Below are 17,620 nucleotides of genomic sequence, written 5' to 3'. Positions count from 1 at the left end.
TGAGCACTCAGCTTTAGGAACAAAAAAATTTAGGCTTAGATTTAAATCTGATTCACTTATCATCCCATCCTTTTCAGAGGCAACTGCTCTGTGATTATAACTTTATTAAACATGGATTTTCATTTCATTTGACCATCGTCTCTGTCTGTAAGTAGAAAGAAAGCTAATATCCTTTTCCTGCTTTGCGACAAGGATCAAGTCAAACAGGAATATTACTTAATCATTTTGTGAGCAGCCAATTTCATGCTACGGTACCACTTCAGATATTCGCGATTCAGTTTTAAGTCCAATATCAGTTCTTTAACTTTACAGTCGGTCTCATCTAACTGTAGAGAGAAGTGTCTGTGAGCCCTGCTGGAGATAATTTGAATGTACTTCAAAATGACCTGATTCAGACAGTGTGAAATAATTCATCCAACTGTGCTTTTTCGTCTTTCAATGACATAAAGAGAAGGGCAGAGCTGAAGTGCAAAAAGTGACAGGCTAAGTGCTGGCAGATAGCTGGTAAGGTGGAGCCATTTAACAGCTAACGGAACGTTAACAAGACATCAATGCCCTTTAAATGAGGAAGGTGGAGTTTTTAGGGGGCTATTGCCACTGAAACACTGCATGAGACCGAAGAAAAGCCAGACTTCAGTCTCTGAGTAGAATAGATGAAACACAAAGAAGGTCTGGCCTCTGACGCCCTCTGCCTTTCCCTTTTCTGAATTTGCATCAGATTGACAGGTGTTGACAAAGCTTGAGAGTGCAGGAAGGATGTAGAGAGAAGAAGGGCATTTGTGTGTGCCTGTAAAGAGGGGAGGCAACAACGCTGGAGCACCTAATACCCGTGGGAGCTCTCAGCAGAGCCAGAGGGCTTCTGGAGTCCCACTCAAAGCCATGCCTGGCAACTGGGACACAGTTGCAGCCCGGGACGACCTGGCCTGCTCTACAGGCTGGCATCTGGCACCAAAGGTCAACTAAGATGTCATTTGTGATTCCACCACTCTTTCCTTCATCTAGGTGAACTTCAACACATGCAAACATACTCTCACTGCCTCCTCTCCCCCCTGCACAGCTGTTAATGTTCCACTCATCAAAGCTGGATCGGGTTACGAACTGAGCCGTGCCGCTTCCGTACTCTTGCATCTGGTGCTCTGAGCGGATGGAGACATGCCAGGTGGCTGTAATGGGCAAAAGCTGTCAACATGCAGAACAGCTGAAATGGAGACACTCATTCACATGTCAACTGAAAGGACCCCTAAGCCAACAACAACAGCACTAACAGTTGCTATGTTGGAACTTTATCGCCTGAGTTCGAATGACGTCTTAGGGTTACTTTTATGATCAAATACAGAGAAGGGAGATGGGAGTAGCAAAAATAGACTTGCAGTCCAACCCCTGACAATAGAAGTCATAAATATTAGGCGCCTTCAGTCTGATACAAAGTAGCAGGTGTCTGAAGAACTCGGTCTACTTTAAACTGTTGAAGTCACTGAAAACACAAGTTTTTTTTAAGTATGAACAATCAAATCATAAACTTAGAAATTATTTACAACAGTTTGTTTATCTCATTCATACATTTTCAAATCGCTGCAAATCTTTCTGGCTCCATTTGTAAGAGGGTAAACTTTGAAACAACTCTGACCAGTATCTCTAAATGGCCCACCTGACACTCACTTTTACCATTTAAGGTCACGTTCCACCTCTCAACAGTTTCATCCTCAGGTAGCAGGAGGTATTTTTTAAGGATTTTCACTGATTATTAGTTTTGGCACATATCAAATCTGATACATTCTACATTAAAAAAAATGTTTTTTATTTTCTTTTATGTTGGACTGCTGATTAGATAAACAGTCACCACATTACGATCTTGAATAATGTGATGCCCACATGACTGATTAGTTATGCCTCATGACAAACAGCCCATAAACACTGAAGGCTACTGTGAAAATGAAAAAAAAAAAAAAAAACAGAATTGAGTCGTGTCTATGATGACATTGAAGCTCAGTTTCACAGCGACACTAAAAATGCGTGATAAAAAATGTTTTCATTTCTTTTTTCATTAAACATGTGTAAAACATATTAAGATATTGGCATTTGGTATTTGGCTTTGTGATGGACTATTTTTGCCCAATTTTTTTATAAACCAATCAGCCACAGCATGTGATGTTCCTCAAGCTGTTTCTGAGCCGTTTCTGCTCCCGCTGCCACCAGGTAGTGATGTTGCCATGATGTCTTGTACTTTTTGTTCAACAATATGTGATATGTATCAAAGCAACATCTACACAAATGCCAAAACCCAAGACACGGCATTGTGACCCGATGATTTGTGCTCTTTGGATTCAAACAGTCTTTCGTAAACATTATTGGGTGACAAGCTGGTGAACACAGTGGTGCCTTTTAACAGCTAATGCAGCTTTTAAGTATTAGCATACTTTGAAGTATTCCCTAGCCCCTTATCCCAGCCTTATCAATATGTCTATGTGTCTAAATCTAACCCTTATTCTGAAACATAAATCTGATTCTAAACTTTCTCCTAAATGATCAAAGAGCCACACATTTGAAAACCAACTGACAAATGACTCAACTAGACTCAACTGTCCACACTCCAAAGTTTCATCCTTTCGTAAAATCAGCAGTGTGAGTGTATAGTAATAAAGCCAAACTCCTAATAGAGCAGCTCAAATTCAAATATTTTTGTTTTTTTTGTCAATCAGCTAAACACGTAAAGAAAATTGTGTCAACAAGTATCAACTTAAAACATTTCCAGACTGTCGCTCTGCTTAAATAAAATCCTGATTTTATAAACACAGCGTCATCTACAAAATGTTCCAAATTCGCCATGCAAATTACTTAAACTCAACGTCTTTGTAGTAAATTTAGCTGTAATTACATGCTCAATGAACTCCCACAGAGAAAGTTGGAACTGGTCTTTGACGTTTTCTCCCTCTGTTGCAATGTTAGACATACTTTGTGAATAACACAATTCCACTCCCCAGCCTGTATGCCGGGACTAATTAAGTGGACAAGTTGAGCTATTCAAACTCTTTACATCGACACTTGTGACAAAATATCCAGGTCTGCTCTTTCATCTGAACTCTGGTTCTGTCATCACAACTGCAAAAAACCTTGAGGATTATAGTATTTTAGTCCAATCAAAATGCAGACAGTGGTTTTTTGAGGTGTATATGTACTGGTAATTAGACTGTTTTCACTCATTCACAAAGTGCAGATTTCTATAATTGTTTTATTTGAGTGTGCAGGTTGGATTGAGGTCCCCATGTGTGTCCTAAAGCACCAACAAAAGTAGTCAAAAACATACTTGTGGACACAAAAAGTAATTATCCATTTAAGTTCAAACCTTAAAGTTCACAGCTAGAACTTCACAAGCTTGATTTCTCAGCTACCATCTCAACACACTTAGTGTGAGAGACAATTTATTTTTTTGTTCTCATAAAAAGTAAACATTTGACACATGCAACAGCAACTCTGTCCATAGCTTCGCCTGTTACTCTAAATTATGTTGACCTCGCTGCCAGTAGTCTTCACTGGGATGGCATCTGATTATAAGAAAAAAATAAACAAATAAAAAGTAGAAAGTGAAACCAAAAATGCATACAGTTGTTACATGTTCTATAAGGCCAGGGAGAAAATAAGTTCCCATCAACTAGACACAGGTTAAAACTTGAGACTTGAATATTCTTTTTGATCGGTCCTTTGCTGCATGTCTTCTCCCTCTCTCTGCCTCCTGCTTCCTGTCTCCAACTGTCCTGTCCATTAAAGGCATAAAAAGCCCAAAAAAATATTTAAAAAAAAAGAATGTGGGGAGAGTGCGAAAACATCCGGGGCTACCGTATCCATAACTACAATATCGTGACTATGCAAAAAGGCCCTCTTGTTAATACAAACATGGTATTTTATGCCAAATCTCCAACAACCAACAAGGAGACAAATCGAGCACTGAGAGGGCTTCTTAGGCTCTGTAGCAGACACCCTTTTCACTACAAGACCAAAGACTTTTGGCACAAACCTCCATATCAAAGGACTCCAAACACACACACTCATATACACACATAAACTTAAGCTTCGGGCTCCCTTCTGAGGTCATTTAATTAGAGAACAAAAGCATGAATTACAATGGCCACACAGTGAGGCCCTTTTCATTCCAGGTTTCCCTCAGTTTCCTCCTCTCAAGTCGTCTCTGCGCATTAAAAGCTAATTATAAACTGTGAAGCCAACACGGTTCTTAAAAACTGCGACAACTACAAGCCTATTACTTCTGGTTCCATTCAAAGTGAGAGTCAGGAGGGAGCCGGAGCGCGGCTGGTTGAACATATTTACTGAAGCAATTTCACGCTGATTAGCCACGAGCATTTGAAATCATAATTCATATTCGTAGCTAGATCTCCAAAATGTGACAGGCCGTCATGTATTATTGCCATCACATCAGATATGATGGGATAATAAAGGTGGGGGAAGAGAAGATGATCCTTTCTCCATGCAGCCGATAAATCTATCATTGCTCTGACCAGTCCAGGCTCTTTGGCTCTCTCTGCATCCCCCAAGAGGGTTAGCCTCACGAACTGAGGCCTTGAGCTAGGTGGGTAATAGAGATTGGCTATCAGCCGCAGACTGAGGTGTATGGCTTATATCGTTCTGCTTGGACGCTGCTGGATTGCAAAATCAATGAATGATGACAGGAAGGAGATCTAGCTCACTGCTGTATAAAAATCGAGTTCGTCTGTTGCTGCAGGTTTCTCCCCGCTCCCTTATTTGGACTTGGAAGCACGCAGCTCTTTTGCAGTGCCAGGTTTCCAGGGGGACAGTTATGTCACCACTGCAGCACTCGCTGTCACGCCATGGGACTCTTGTTTTTAGTTTTATGTTTAGGTTACGTTTTTGTGTTCAGTTCATGTCTTGGTTTTGAGTTTTAGGTTTTGCCATTGTTTTTCCCCTCACTTCCTTCACTCAGGTCATTAGTTTCATTCACGTCACCTGCACTCATTGTCACCTGCTGCACTCACTCTCCAATCACTCCCAGCCCTCTATTTAGTCTCCTGTCTCCCCTGTCTGTTTGTTGGATCTTTACCCCCTTACCGCCTTACCCTACCTACCACGATACCTTGCCTTGAATTTGACCCCTCATGCCACGAAGCCACGTCTATATTAAGCTAAGTATTTATTTATCCATGCCATGTTAAGCCCTTTTGTTTTGTTTTCAAGTATTTATTCACAGTTAAGTTTTTGAATCCGGCTCTGCTGAGCTTTTTGTTTGTACTTTGTTTTTTGTTTGTGAAATAAACCAAGTTTTCTTTTGAAGTCCGCATCCGTGTCCTACCTTCCCCACACCCCAATCTTAACACTCGCACACATTTGGATAAACTGCACTCCCGAAATTGTAATTATATTAATTCAGCCTTTGGATGAATTCAGCAGAGAGTGTATTAGCACAAGCTAAAAGTCAGGCTGACGTGAAGATTCAGATCTGGCTAAACAGAGCAGAGCTAGTTATTTTAGAGACAAAAAGAATATGAAACACGCTGTGAGAAGAATCTGTTTTGCACCTTTTCAACACTGCTGGCTCATACAGAGCGCTGAAACTGGAAACGAATAAGAGCAGCGATCTTATTAAGTGCTTAGGAAGGATTTCATTTTTAGAGCCGTTCTATAAACTTTTTATCAGATAACAAAGCTTTGATGAGCATGCAATATTATAAGTATACAAGTGGCAAAGCTAAAATGAGGATAATTGCCAAGATTGAGGCATTTTTTTCCCCAGTGGCTTTGACACACAAGTGAGAGTCTGATGCTCAAAGAAAGGTCTCTTCAGATTCACTGCTGACTCCACAGTACAGCTGGGGGAAGCCAGGATGAAGAGGGACAGGGCTCATTGGAGTGGAAAAGAGAGAGGCAAGGACCAGACATGTCTATTGTATGGAAGCCTGAGAAGGAGGTCCAGGAGAACAAAACTGGACTAAAAAAAGAGCGATCAGCCCCAAGAGTGTTGCTCAATGTCTGATGTATCAGAGGATGTAAGTTACACCCCTTTTTAACAAGTTGACACAATTTCCTGGGGTCTTAAAGTGAATTTTCTTTTTAAGTGGGATTGTGTGAAGGAGTGTTAAGTCTTACCTGCAGTACATCCTGAGTGCCCTCAGTTAGAAGAATCAGAAACTAATCCTGATGAACAAGCTAGGCTAAAAGCTATTAAGTACGGGGGGGAGAATGTATTCCCGCCATTTAGCTTTGAATTTGTTGAGGTTTGATTTATCTTAGATGGGGAAATGAAAATAAAAATTCTAAAAAATAAATTATATCTCTTAGCTTAGTGTCAGGACACCCTCTGATTTCCCAAAGTGAGAGCGCTCTGATTTCTGTCAATTGCATTCAAGACAAAGAGTACTCTTAAGTACCTTAAGTACTTGACACAATACCCAAAAACCCCAGAAGTTACAAAGCTCTGACTACCCCGCACCAAACTGAAGTTTTATTCTCAAAATACTTGCTGGTCACTCACAGAGAGATGAAACAGATTCCTCTTGAAGGTAGAATCCCATCACAAGTTCAAATGGCCCAGGTTTGGAAAACACCACACAACAGATAAAAATCATGTCGTAATTCCGGCATCACATATAGCTCCATGAACCCGCAGCTTATCCATCGGCCCACTTGTCTGTGCTTTGTAAGGCAAACATTAAGACAAGCTGCTTACATTGGCAATGTTTCACAGATGATTATAGTTTATTTTTTAAATGGCTGGCTCTGGTGCTGTGAATTGATGCAGAATTCAATAAGAAATCAAATATTTCATTTTACAACTAGAAAAGAATAAAAGAACACCAACAAGAAGTCAGAATATAGTCAGAATATAAAATGTAAGATAAAGTATTAGTATTTTAACTTGAGTGAACTATGCCATTTGTGATGAAAAAGTCTTGTTAATAGCAAAGCAAAAAGTAAGAGTCAAGAGTTTCTACTTCCCATTTTGAAGATACAGTGAATGCAGCAAGATTTGAAATTAAACTTTGTTGGAGACAAAGATGGGCAGGCTGGATACTTCTAGTCTAAGCTGGGAGTGTGACATAACAGTAACCTGCAGAATTAGATATTGTTAGATCAAGGTGGCCTCAAACATGCCTGAGTTTTTGAGTTTGTAATCACCCCTCTATGCTCTCAAGCGCAGAAAAAATATGTTGTTCACATGTCCTCTATACAAGTGCAGGCTGTGCGATACAGTGAAGTAAGCTAAAATAATATGATAATAGTTATTTCAGCTAGATTGTAACAGAGATCTTTTAAAAGACAGAACAGCAGGATTAGCTACTAAGGCATTATGAACGAAGTTGATACGAATACTTAGTGGTGAAAATTTCAATGGGCTCGGACAAACAGTAAAACACACAGAAACATACACTGTTTACTGGAGGTTGCTGGGAGTTCCTATTTGGTCTGTCCCCTTGACTGGTTTTAAAATGATAAAGAATCAAACTCAGATTTCAATAAGAGTTGCAAGAAAGGGTCAACTATTATTCCATATCACCCAGAGAGGTAATGTCTTAAAAATAAAATGTGTGGCTTCATTTCATATCTCGATAAAAAACAAGTATTGCAGAGATGTGACATTTCCTGTGAGAGAATGGTTGTTTTGTGAGGCTCCATAAATGCTGAAATAGTTTTTTTATTTCCATGACTTTCACAGTAGTTCTCCTTTTATAAGAAGACGCAGAGAATAGCAACAAAGGTGTGGACAACACAGAGGGGAGGGGTGCAAAGCTGTTAAGGTAAGGAACCAGATTTCCATCCACATTGCCAAGGACTCCAGAGATATACTGCTGCTGCTGCTGAGCTCAGGACTTTAATTCAGCACAAACTATTCACATAAAGGCCACATATCCTGTAAAGCCTGCAAATGTCATTTTGAATCCCTGACAAAAGCAGTACTCTGAAAACAAATGCGTCTCTGTCAGAGAAAGCTGAACAAAGCATTCCTCAGATATGAGGACAACACAAAACGCATCCTTGTCAGTGTCGACAGACAACACAGTGCCGACAGTTTTAAATGGTGAAGTGCTTCGGGCTATCTGTCTTGAGACCAATTACACCACTAAATACCAATGAGGGGTAAGATGTTACGACTAGACAGTCAGGAATGACCTTCTTGAAAAAAGTGTTGCAGTCAGATAAAGACAGTTTTAATTTTAAAACCCTTTGTACAACTACAGATGAAAAATAAGCTACTGGACAAAATGGTACTCTAAATAGGGTCCAGCCACAACCCATTTATAACTCCAAGTTTAAACGCAATCTGTATTTCCACACTAATAATAACAATCCTGGATAGATGGAGATGATAATCATGGTTCAACCTGCCACTTTCTCCCCTAATATTTCCAGGGAGCGATCGAAACCAAGCGTCGTGTTGTCTGACAGTTGAGCCAATAATGTCTTGTGAAACACAAAGCGTAGAGGAGCCCATGTTCAGCCTGCTTCATCAGAAACAGACGATCAGATGAGATTATGGAGCAATTTACACAGATGGCAGATCCCGTCATTCTTCTGCCTTGTTAAGTGAAGGTGTGTCAAACAGTTTGCGTGTGTGTGTGTGTGTGTGTGTGTGTGTGTGTGTGTGTGTGTGTGTGTGTGTGTGTGTGTGTGTGTGTGTGTGTGTGTGCGCGTGCGTGTGGGGGGGGGGGGGGGGGGGGGGGTTGATTGGAGCAGGTCTCATCATGGCACACATTGTCAGTGACTAAGAGAATGAGAATTGCTCTTATTTTAAGCTGCAGAGGCACCTCAAAGGAAGAAGATAATACCCAGAATACTTCTTGAGAGTGAAGCTATTAAATGGCTTTGTTAGATGGGTGTTAGAGTTGAAGAGGGAGAAATAACTGAAATCTATATAGTAGCTTTGCACTAAAACACAGCTCACCATTTTGCTCAAAGAGCTTACATTCTGATATAAACCAACTTTGGCATGAAGGTGCAGATCTAATTGAAAGGTACAACCAATATATCCAGTGTTTCCCTCCCTGTCTCAGTGCCTTGTAACAGATAGTTAATAATGCATACATGGGAGTCCAGGGAAAACTCCACACTCTGAGCAGACGACAGCTATTCATAGGTTTAATGTTGAGTGGGAGGGACAGCAGGACATCGCAGAGAATCTGTCCCACATAGTGACAACAGTGTTAAACATTTCTGCAACAAGATGAGTTCTGAATTATCACTTCATCTCTGCAGGTTTATCTTTGTGTCTTTCATATCCAAGCTTTCTGTATCTCCCCTCTTCTATCTCATTATATTTAGCATCTGCAGGCTATCTATCCAGTGCAGGTGTTTGTACTGTGTTTACCATCAGGAGATCACTAGGATGGAACTGCCAGCGCTCTTTTTTTTTTTCTTTTCCAGTTTGAAAAACTATAAACTCCACTATCTGGAATTGATTTGGAACATTTTGCACTGTGTGTAAGGTTACATCAGGATGTAAATGCACACCACTTCTGAAGATGCTGCTGAAACAACCCCAGTCACTTTTTAAAGTCATATTGCTATCTTTAGCAGGAACAAATAGAGAGAGACAGACTTCTAATACTGGCCAGGGACGGGCAGGGATGGAGAGAGAGGAAGATAAAAAAGTGTAATCTTCCATTACATTGTGCATACCCAAGATGAAATTTTTAGTCCACACTGCTTTAATCAATTAAATTAAATAACCATGCTGTTTCAATATGATGCTGTACTGGATTCATTGTTTGAATCCTTAATTTAAAGTACTCCAGATCAGTCCAGTAAGCTGTTAGATACTGTATGAATGCACTTTTTTCTCAGCAAGAGTCATGCTCTGTCTTTATTCCAATAGATTTAGAGGGGATACAGTACAGTAAGTGTGAGGTGTAGTCTTGTCAGCTAAAAGTTTGTTAGCTTGTTTGCTGTTTCATGTATTCAACTTTTTGGCATTGTCTCTACAATCCATCTTAATAGTTCAACATTTTTTCAACGTACTCAAGACAAATTCTATAAGGTAAAAAAAAAAGAAAAAAGGCAAGTATGTGCATACTTGTTCTGATAGAAAATGTGAAGACGCGTCAAGGCATATTGCATGCTCCATCTTGTAAAGACTTCATTTTCACTTGAATTACTCTGGTCCGTTCTTGAGCTTCCAACTAAAAGAACTGAATCTAACATGAGCAATGCTCTCCCATTACCTCTAAGTAAGACCATTTGGTTTTGCTTAAAACAGTCAACTTGGAGAAGAGATAGAAGAAGAATACTGGATCTGCAAATTATCAGACAGGTATTTTGCCTATATCCAATCCCTTGAAAAATCCAACCCCAATTTTATGGCAAATTTAGAAAGTAAACTAATTATAATACAACCAAATACATTCAGCAATGTGTTAATTTTATGGAGTCATATGTAGTGGATTTTAAGAGTAACTATACTGATTATACAGATATGTTTTATTTGCAGTGGACAGAAAAATGGACTGAGTTATGATTTTAGAGGCTGATCCTACAGTCTGAGCATGCAAACACTATCCTGAAGTTAGGATTTAGGGTGTGCACATACAAAAGACAGCCCTAGAGCGAGCAAGAAATAAAGGCCTGACTCCAATAAAGGCTGGTACCTTAAACTACTTAAGTTAAATTAAGGCCTCAGCCTTAATTTGAGGAAGAGGATACTCACTACAGTTAATGCATTATCCTGAAGACAGAAACTGATAAAAATTGATGAAAATATGTTTGATGCAGTTAGATCATCAAAATCACTGAGACCAGCCGTTTCACACAATTAAATTAAAGTTGTTTGCTAGTACGTTATACTTAAATGAGAAGTTTTTTTTTTTTAAACCTGGATGAACTTTGAACTAACTGTGCAATAGTACGCGTTTATTCATTAATTCGTCTAAAAGTATTGGTGAAATAAAGAGAGATAATGCCTTATTTAGTGGCTGTATTGTCTATGCCCTTTTCACTCCAGTTAAATGGATATACACGGATCTCGAGTAATCTAAATACTTCCGAAGGACGCCGACTTTGACCAAACTGTTATCGGTCAGTAGATGAACGTATTTTATGCCAGAAATAAGGTCCAGGTTTAAAAAAAAAAAACGAACTTCCCATTTAAGCACAAAGAATTTTGTCCCAAGGATGTCCTGACTTTTTTATGGTTTGGACAAAACAGGCCCATACCATGCTACTGCCAGCCCCAACTTTGAACTAACTGTGCAATAGTACGCGTTTATTCATTAATTCGTCTAAAAGTATTGGTGAAATAAAGAGAGATAATGCCTTATTTAGTGGCTGTATTGTCTATGCCCTTTTCACTCCAGTTAAATGGATATACACGGATCTCGAGTAATCTAAATACTTCCGAAGGACGCCGACTTTGACCAAACTGTTATCGGTCAGTAGATGAACGTATTTTATGCCAGAAATAAGGTCCAGGTTTAAAAAAAAAAAAAACGAACTTCCCATTTAAGCACAAAGAATTTTGTCCCAAGGATGTCCTGACTTTTTTATGGTTTGGACAAAACAGGCCCATACCATGCTACTGCCAGCCCCAACTTTGAACTAACTGTGCAATAGTACGCGTTTATTCATTAATTCGTCTAAAAGTATTGGTGAAATAAAGAGAGATAATGCCTTATTTAGTGGCTGTATTGTCTATGCCCTTTTCACTCCAGTTAAATGGATATACACGGATCTCGAGTAATCTAAATACTTCCGAAGGACGCCGACTTTCACCAAACTGTTATCGGTCAGTATCCATCCATCCATCCATCCATTATCTTCCGCTGGTCCGGGGATCGGGTCGCGGGGGCAGCAGCTTGAGCAAAGAGACCCAGACGTCCCTGTCCCCGGCCACTTCCTCCAGCTCTTCTGGGGGGACCCCGAGGCGTTCCCAGGCCAGCCGAGAGACATAGTCTCTCCAACGTGTCCTGGGTCTTCCCCGGGGTCTCCTCCCAGTGGGACGGGCCCGGAACACCTCACCGGGGAGGCGTCCAGGAGGCATTCTCACCAGATGCCCGAGCCACCTCATCTGACTCCTCTCGATGCGGAGGAGCAGCGGTTCTACTCCGAGCCCCTCCCGGATGACCGAGCTTCTCACCCTATCTCTAAGGGAGAGCCCAGACACCCTGCGGAGGAAACTCATTTCGGCCGCTTGTATTCGCGATCTCGTTCTTTCGGTCACTACCCACAGCTCGTGACCATAGGTGAGGGTAGGAACATAGATTGACCGGTAAATCGAGAGCTTCGCCTTCTGGCTCAGCTCCTTCTTCACCACGACGGGCCGGTGCAGAGCCCGCATCACTGCAGACGCCGCACCAATCCGTCTGTCAATCTCCTGTTCCATTCGTCCCTCACTCGTGAACAAGACCCCGAGATACTTGAACTCCTCCACTTGGGGAAGGATCTCATTCCCGACCCGGAGAGAGCATTCCACCCTTTTCCGGCCGAAGACCATGGTCTCAGATTTGGAGGTGCTGATGGTCATCCCAGCCGCTTCACACTCGGCTGCGAACCGCTCCAGTGAGAGCTGAAGGTCACGGCCTGACGACGCCAACAGAACCAAATCGTCCGCAAAAAGCAGAGACCCGATTCTGAGGTCGCCAAACCGGACCCCCTCGACGCCCTGGCTGCGCCTAGAAATTCTGTCCATAAAAATTATGAACAGAATCGGTGACAAAGGGCAGCCCTGACGGAGTCCAACCCTCACAGGAAACATGTCCGACTTACTGGCGGCAATGCGGACCAGACTCTGACACCGGTCATACAGGGACCGAACAGCCCATATCAAGGAGTCCGGCACTCCATACTCCCGGAGCACCCCCCACAAGAGTCCCCGAGGGACACGGTCGAACGCCTTCTCCAAGTCCACAAAACACATGTAGACAGGTTGGGCGAACTCCCATGCTCCCTCCAGGATCCTGCGGAGGGTGAAGAGCTGGTCCACTGTTCCACGGCCAGGACGAAAACCACACTGCACCTCCTGAATCCGAGATTCGACTATCCGGCGGATCCTCCTCTCCAGTACCCCCGAAAAGACCTTACCAGGGAGGCTGAGGAGTGTGATCCCCCTATAGTTGGAACACACCCTCCGGTCCCCCTTTTTAAAGAGGGGGACCACCACCCCGATCTGCCAGTCCAGAGGCACTGCCCCCGATGTCCACGCGATGCTGCAGAGGCGTGTCAACCAAGACAGCCCCACAACATCCAGAGCCTTGAGGAACTCAGGACGGACCTCATCCACCCCCGGGGCCTTGCCACCGAGGAGTTTTTTGACCACCTCGGCAACCTCAGCCCCAGAAATGGGAGGTCCCACGTCCGAGCTCCCCAACTCTGCTTCCTCATCGGAAGGCGTGTCGGTAGGATTGAGGAGGCCCTCGAAGTACTCCCCCCACCGACTCACGACGTCCCTAGTTGAAGTCAGCAGAGCCCCGCCCTCACCATACACGGTGTTGACGGTGCACCGCTTCCCCCCCCTGAGCCGCCGGATGGTGGACCAGAATCTCCTCGAGGCCGTCCGGAAATCGTTCTCCATGGCCTCCCCGAACTCCTCCCAAGCCCGAGTTTTTGCCTCAGCAACCGCCGAGGCTGCGTTCCGCTTGGCCTGTCGGTACCCATCAGCTGCTTCCAGAGTCCCACTGGCCAAAAAGGCCCGATAGGACTCCTTCTTCAGCTTGACGGCCTCCCTCACCACTGGGGTCCACCAGCGGGTTCGGGGATTGCCGCCACGACAGGCACCGACCACCTTGCGGCCACAGCTCCGGTCGGCCGCCTCAACAATGGAGGCACGGAACATGGCCCATTCGGGCTCAATGTCCCCCACCTCCCCCGGGACATGGTTGAAGCTCTGCCGGAGGTGGGAGTTGAAACTCCTCCTTACAGGGGATTCCGCCAGCCGTTCCCAGCAGACCCTCACAATACGTTTGGGCCTGCCAGGTCTGACCGGCTTCCTCCCCCACCAGCGGAGCCAACTCACCACCAGGTGGTGATCAGTTGACAGCTCCGCCCCTCTCTTCACCCGAGTGTCCAGGACATACGGCCGCAAGTCCGATGATACGACTACAAAGTCGATCATCGAGCTGCGGCCTAGGGTGTCCTGGTGCCAAGTGCACATATGGACACCCTTATGCCTGAACATGGTGTTCGTTATGGACAATCCGTGACGAGCACAGAAGTCCAACAACAAAACACCACTCTGATTCAGATCGGGGGGGCCGTTCCTCCCAATCACGCCCCTCCAGGTCTCACTGTCATTGCCCACGTGAGCATTGAAGTCCCCCAGCAGGACGAGGGAGTCTCCCGGAGGAGCACTCTCTAGTGCCTCCTCCAGGGACTCCAAAAAGGGTGGGTACTCTGAACTGCCGTTCGGTGCATAAGCACAAACAACAGTCAGGACCCGTCCCCCCACCCTAAGGCGGAGGGAGGCTACCCTCTCGTCTACCGGGGTGAACCCCAATGTACAGGCGCACAGCCGGGGGGCAATAAGTATGCCTACACCTGCTTTACGCCTCTCACCGCGGGCAACTCCAGAGTGGAAGAGAGTCCAACCCCTCTCGAGGAGGCTGGTTCCGGAGCCCAAGCCATGCGTCGAGGTGAGTCCGACTATATCTAGCCGGAACCGCTCAGCCTCGCGCACCAGCTCAGGCTCCTTCCCCAGCAGAGAGGTGACGTTCCACGTCCCAAGAGCCAGCTTCAGTAGCCGAGGATCAGACCGCCAAGGTCCCTGCCTTCGGCTGCCGCCCAGCTCACATTGCACCCGACCCCCATGGCCCCTCCCACGGATGGTGAGCCCGTAGGAAGTAGATGAACGTATTTTATGCCAGAAATAAGGTCCAGGTTTAAAAAAAAAAAAAACGAACTTCCCATTTAAGCACAAAGAATTTTGTCCCAAGGTTTTCCTGACTTTTTTATGGTTTGGACAAAACAGGCCCATACCATGCTACTGCCAGCCCCTATGTTTCACAGATGATATAAGACCTCAAGTAGAAAGGTAGTGTTTTCCCTTTACCAAACATGTCTTATTTAAACCAAAAACATCTAGTTTGGTCACATTAATCCACAAAACCTTTTTTCCAGCAGCCCTCTGGCAGCAATGTTGTATTTGGAGAGCAGTGGCTCCTTCAGAAGAGCTCTGCCGTGCAAACTTTTGTTACTCAATGTTCTCCTGATGGTGCACCATTAACATTTAAAACAAAACAGCACTGCAGTTCTAGTTTATGAGGCAAGTAAATAGGAGAGGGATGAATTCATTCAAAGTAGCAAGGCAAAAAAAAAAGAAAAGAAAAAGATATAAACATCCATTTGTGTAGCTTATGTGTTAGACTTTGCTGAGCTGCAATATGAACATTAATATTTAAGCTGCATAAAAATGCCTCTTAGTTCACTCCTGGGGTGGGTAACAATGGCCTTGATTTACCTCCATTTGTACACAGTCTGACTGATCAGACACTTCAGAGCTGGTTTTATGACCTTTTCCATCCTGGTGAGCATCAGCAACTGTTTTCCTGAGATTCTTAGACATCACCTTTGTTCGTGCCACACAGATCATACAAGAGATCGCTGTTCTTTAAATGAAACAGGGCACCCCCTAACACCTGACTCTCATCCAACTTACTGACCACCTGATTCCAATTCCAGCTACAAAAACAAGCAAACAAACAATACTGCCAAAATCCCAATCTCTCCGTTAGAGATTGGATCCTTCTCCTCAATAAATCCATCCATCCATCCACTTTCTATACTAATCCGTCGGTCGGGTCGCGGGGGGCTGGAGCCTATCCCAGCAGTCATCGGGCAAGAGGGGGGGTACACCCTGGACAGGTCGCCAGTCCATCACAGGGCCACACAGAGACAAATGAGACGAACAACCACACTCACTCCTAAGGACAATTTTAGAGACACCAATTAACCTAACATGCATGTTTTTGGACGGTGGGAGGAAGCCGGAGGAAGCCGGAGTACCCGGAGAGAACCCACGCATACATGGGGAGAACATGCAAACTCCACACAGAAAAGGCCCCAGCCGGGAGTTGAACCTGGAACCCTCTTGCTGTGAGGCGACGGTGCTACATAGACGGTAAACTAGATTTTTATAATTGATGGCTGCTAGTTGCTAGCCTGGGTGCCAGCCGAACTTAGCCCCGTCCATAAAATTTTTGCTCGGGAAGTTCGGTCTGGCTCTGCTCAGTTGGGAAATCTCTATGCTCGACATCAAAACAGTCGACCCAATCAGATTGCCAGGGCGGGCTTTATACGATGATGGACAGATGATCAACAGGGACATTATCGACTAAGTCACTACAGAGCGCTTGGTTTGAATTCGTTTGAAACAAACATGGCTGCCGCTGGAGAGCTAGGGTGTGTAGATTCTGCCATCGAGTCTGTTCTACAGGATCTCCACATTGCATTCATTTTGAAAGACGAACAGAGGAACGCGATAAAGGCTTTTATCGATAGAAAAGATGTTTTTGCCGTCCTTCCTACAACAAGTGTGTGTCGCTTAATCTACGTCACATACTACGTTGCTCTGATTGGTTGTAGGTCTATCCAATTGAGCGAAGAGGCATTTTTTCTCCTGGTTCGGTTGAAACACGCCCCATACTCAAATCTCTATCGAGCGGTATCATACTCACATTCTGACTAGAATCGTGAGTATGACGTAGTCAGGCTAGCTAATTGCAACACCAGTATGTGAAGCCACACAGCGACATAATTTTGATGCAGTGCATGATTTATTAAACTAAATCTATATGTGAAATAAGAGTGAAATAAACTTGTTTATTATCAATCAATTGATCGCAACCAGCTAATATTGAATTTGTCTATCAAGGTCAGAATCAGCTGCTGTGTAATGTAGAGTATTGGACTTGTGAAGTACTATTAGTCAGAGGAATGGCTGGAAAGACACAGTCACTTATCAAAGAAAAGGACCGCTTGATTAATCAATCTGGTGGGTAGCACGAAGTCGATGAAATGGATATCAACACGCAAATCTACTAATCTTCGTGCAGTAGGGGGGGACCAATCTCAGTGCTGGATGTTATTATTCAGAAACCTAGATAAGTCATTAATAAGGTGCCTCACATGCACAAACACATGGACACAACACAGCAGTTTACTATGTATCCCTTTTAAGCTGAATGTCTGGCAGTTTGAAAGTGCTGCTTACACCGACTGTTCTGAGGAAAGGAGAAAAGAAGCATTTAGTTTTGGACATGTAACAGGTAATCAAGACAAAGGCTACTTAAAGCCGGCTCTACACTATAAGGAGCAAACTTGAATCAGGGGTAAGGGAAGTAGAGCAGCACTGAGAGAACATTTTCCTTCTTCCTTTATCCTTCTGTGCTCCGATGAAACTGGTTGTAAAAATGCTGCAGGCTTGCTTTCATTTCTTTTTACCCCTTTGTAGAGGCTTGATTTATTTTTTTTTAACCAGCAAAGGCTTTAAATATTTCTGTGTGACAATGAATATTAAATCATCCTTTCATTCTCCTCCCTTCCTCTCCACACTCCCTCCTCCTTTGATTACACCTTGCTTTCAAAGCGAGCAGCAGATTTTCTTCTCTCAGGCACAGGTCCAATGGGGACAGTAAAACACAAGAGGGATTTTAATATTGCCAAAGAGAGTCCA

The 17,620-nt window shown here is 43.7% G+C and overlaps 1 protein-coding gene across 1 annotated transcript in view; it reads right to left on the bottom strand.

The window, feature by feature from the left end:
- hs2st1a (heparan sulfate 2-O-sulfotransferase 1a) overlaps window positions 1-17,620 on the bottom strand; it is a 37,106-nt gene that overhangs the window by 6,035 nt on the left and 13,451 nt on the right. The window lies entirely within an intron of this gene.

The sequence above is a fragment of the Odontesthes bonariensis genome, chromosome 14 (genome assembly GCF_027942865.1).
Source record: "Odontesthes bonariensis isolate fOdoBon6 chromosome 14, fOdoBon6.hap1, whole genome shotgun sequence".
Classification (NCBI taxonomy): Eukaryota; Metazoa; Chordata; class Actinopteri; order Atheriniformes; family Atherinopsidae; genus Odontesthes; species Odontesthes bonariensis.
This window is presented reverse-complemented; position numbering and strand designations above follow the sequence as displayed.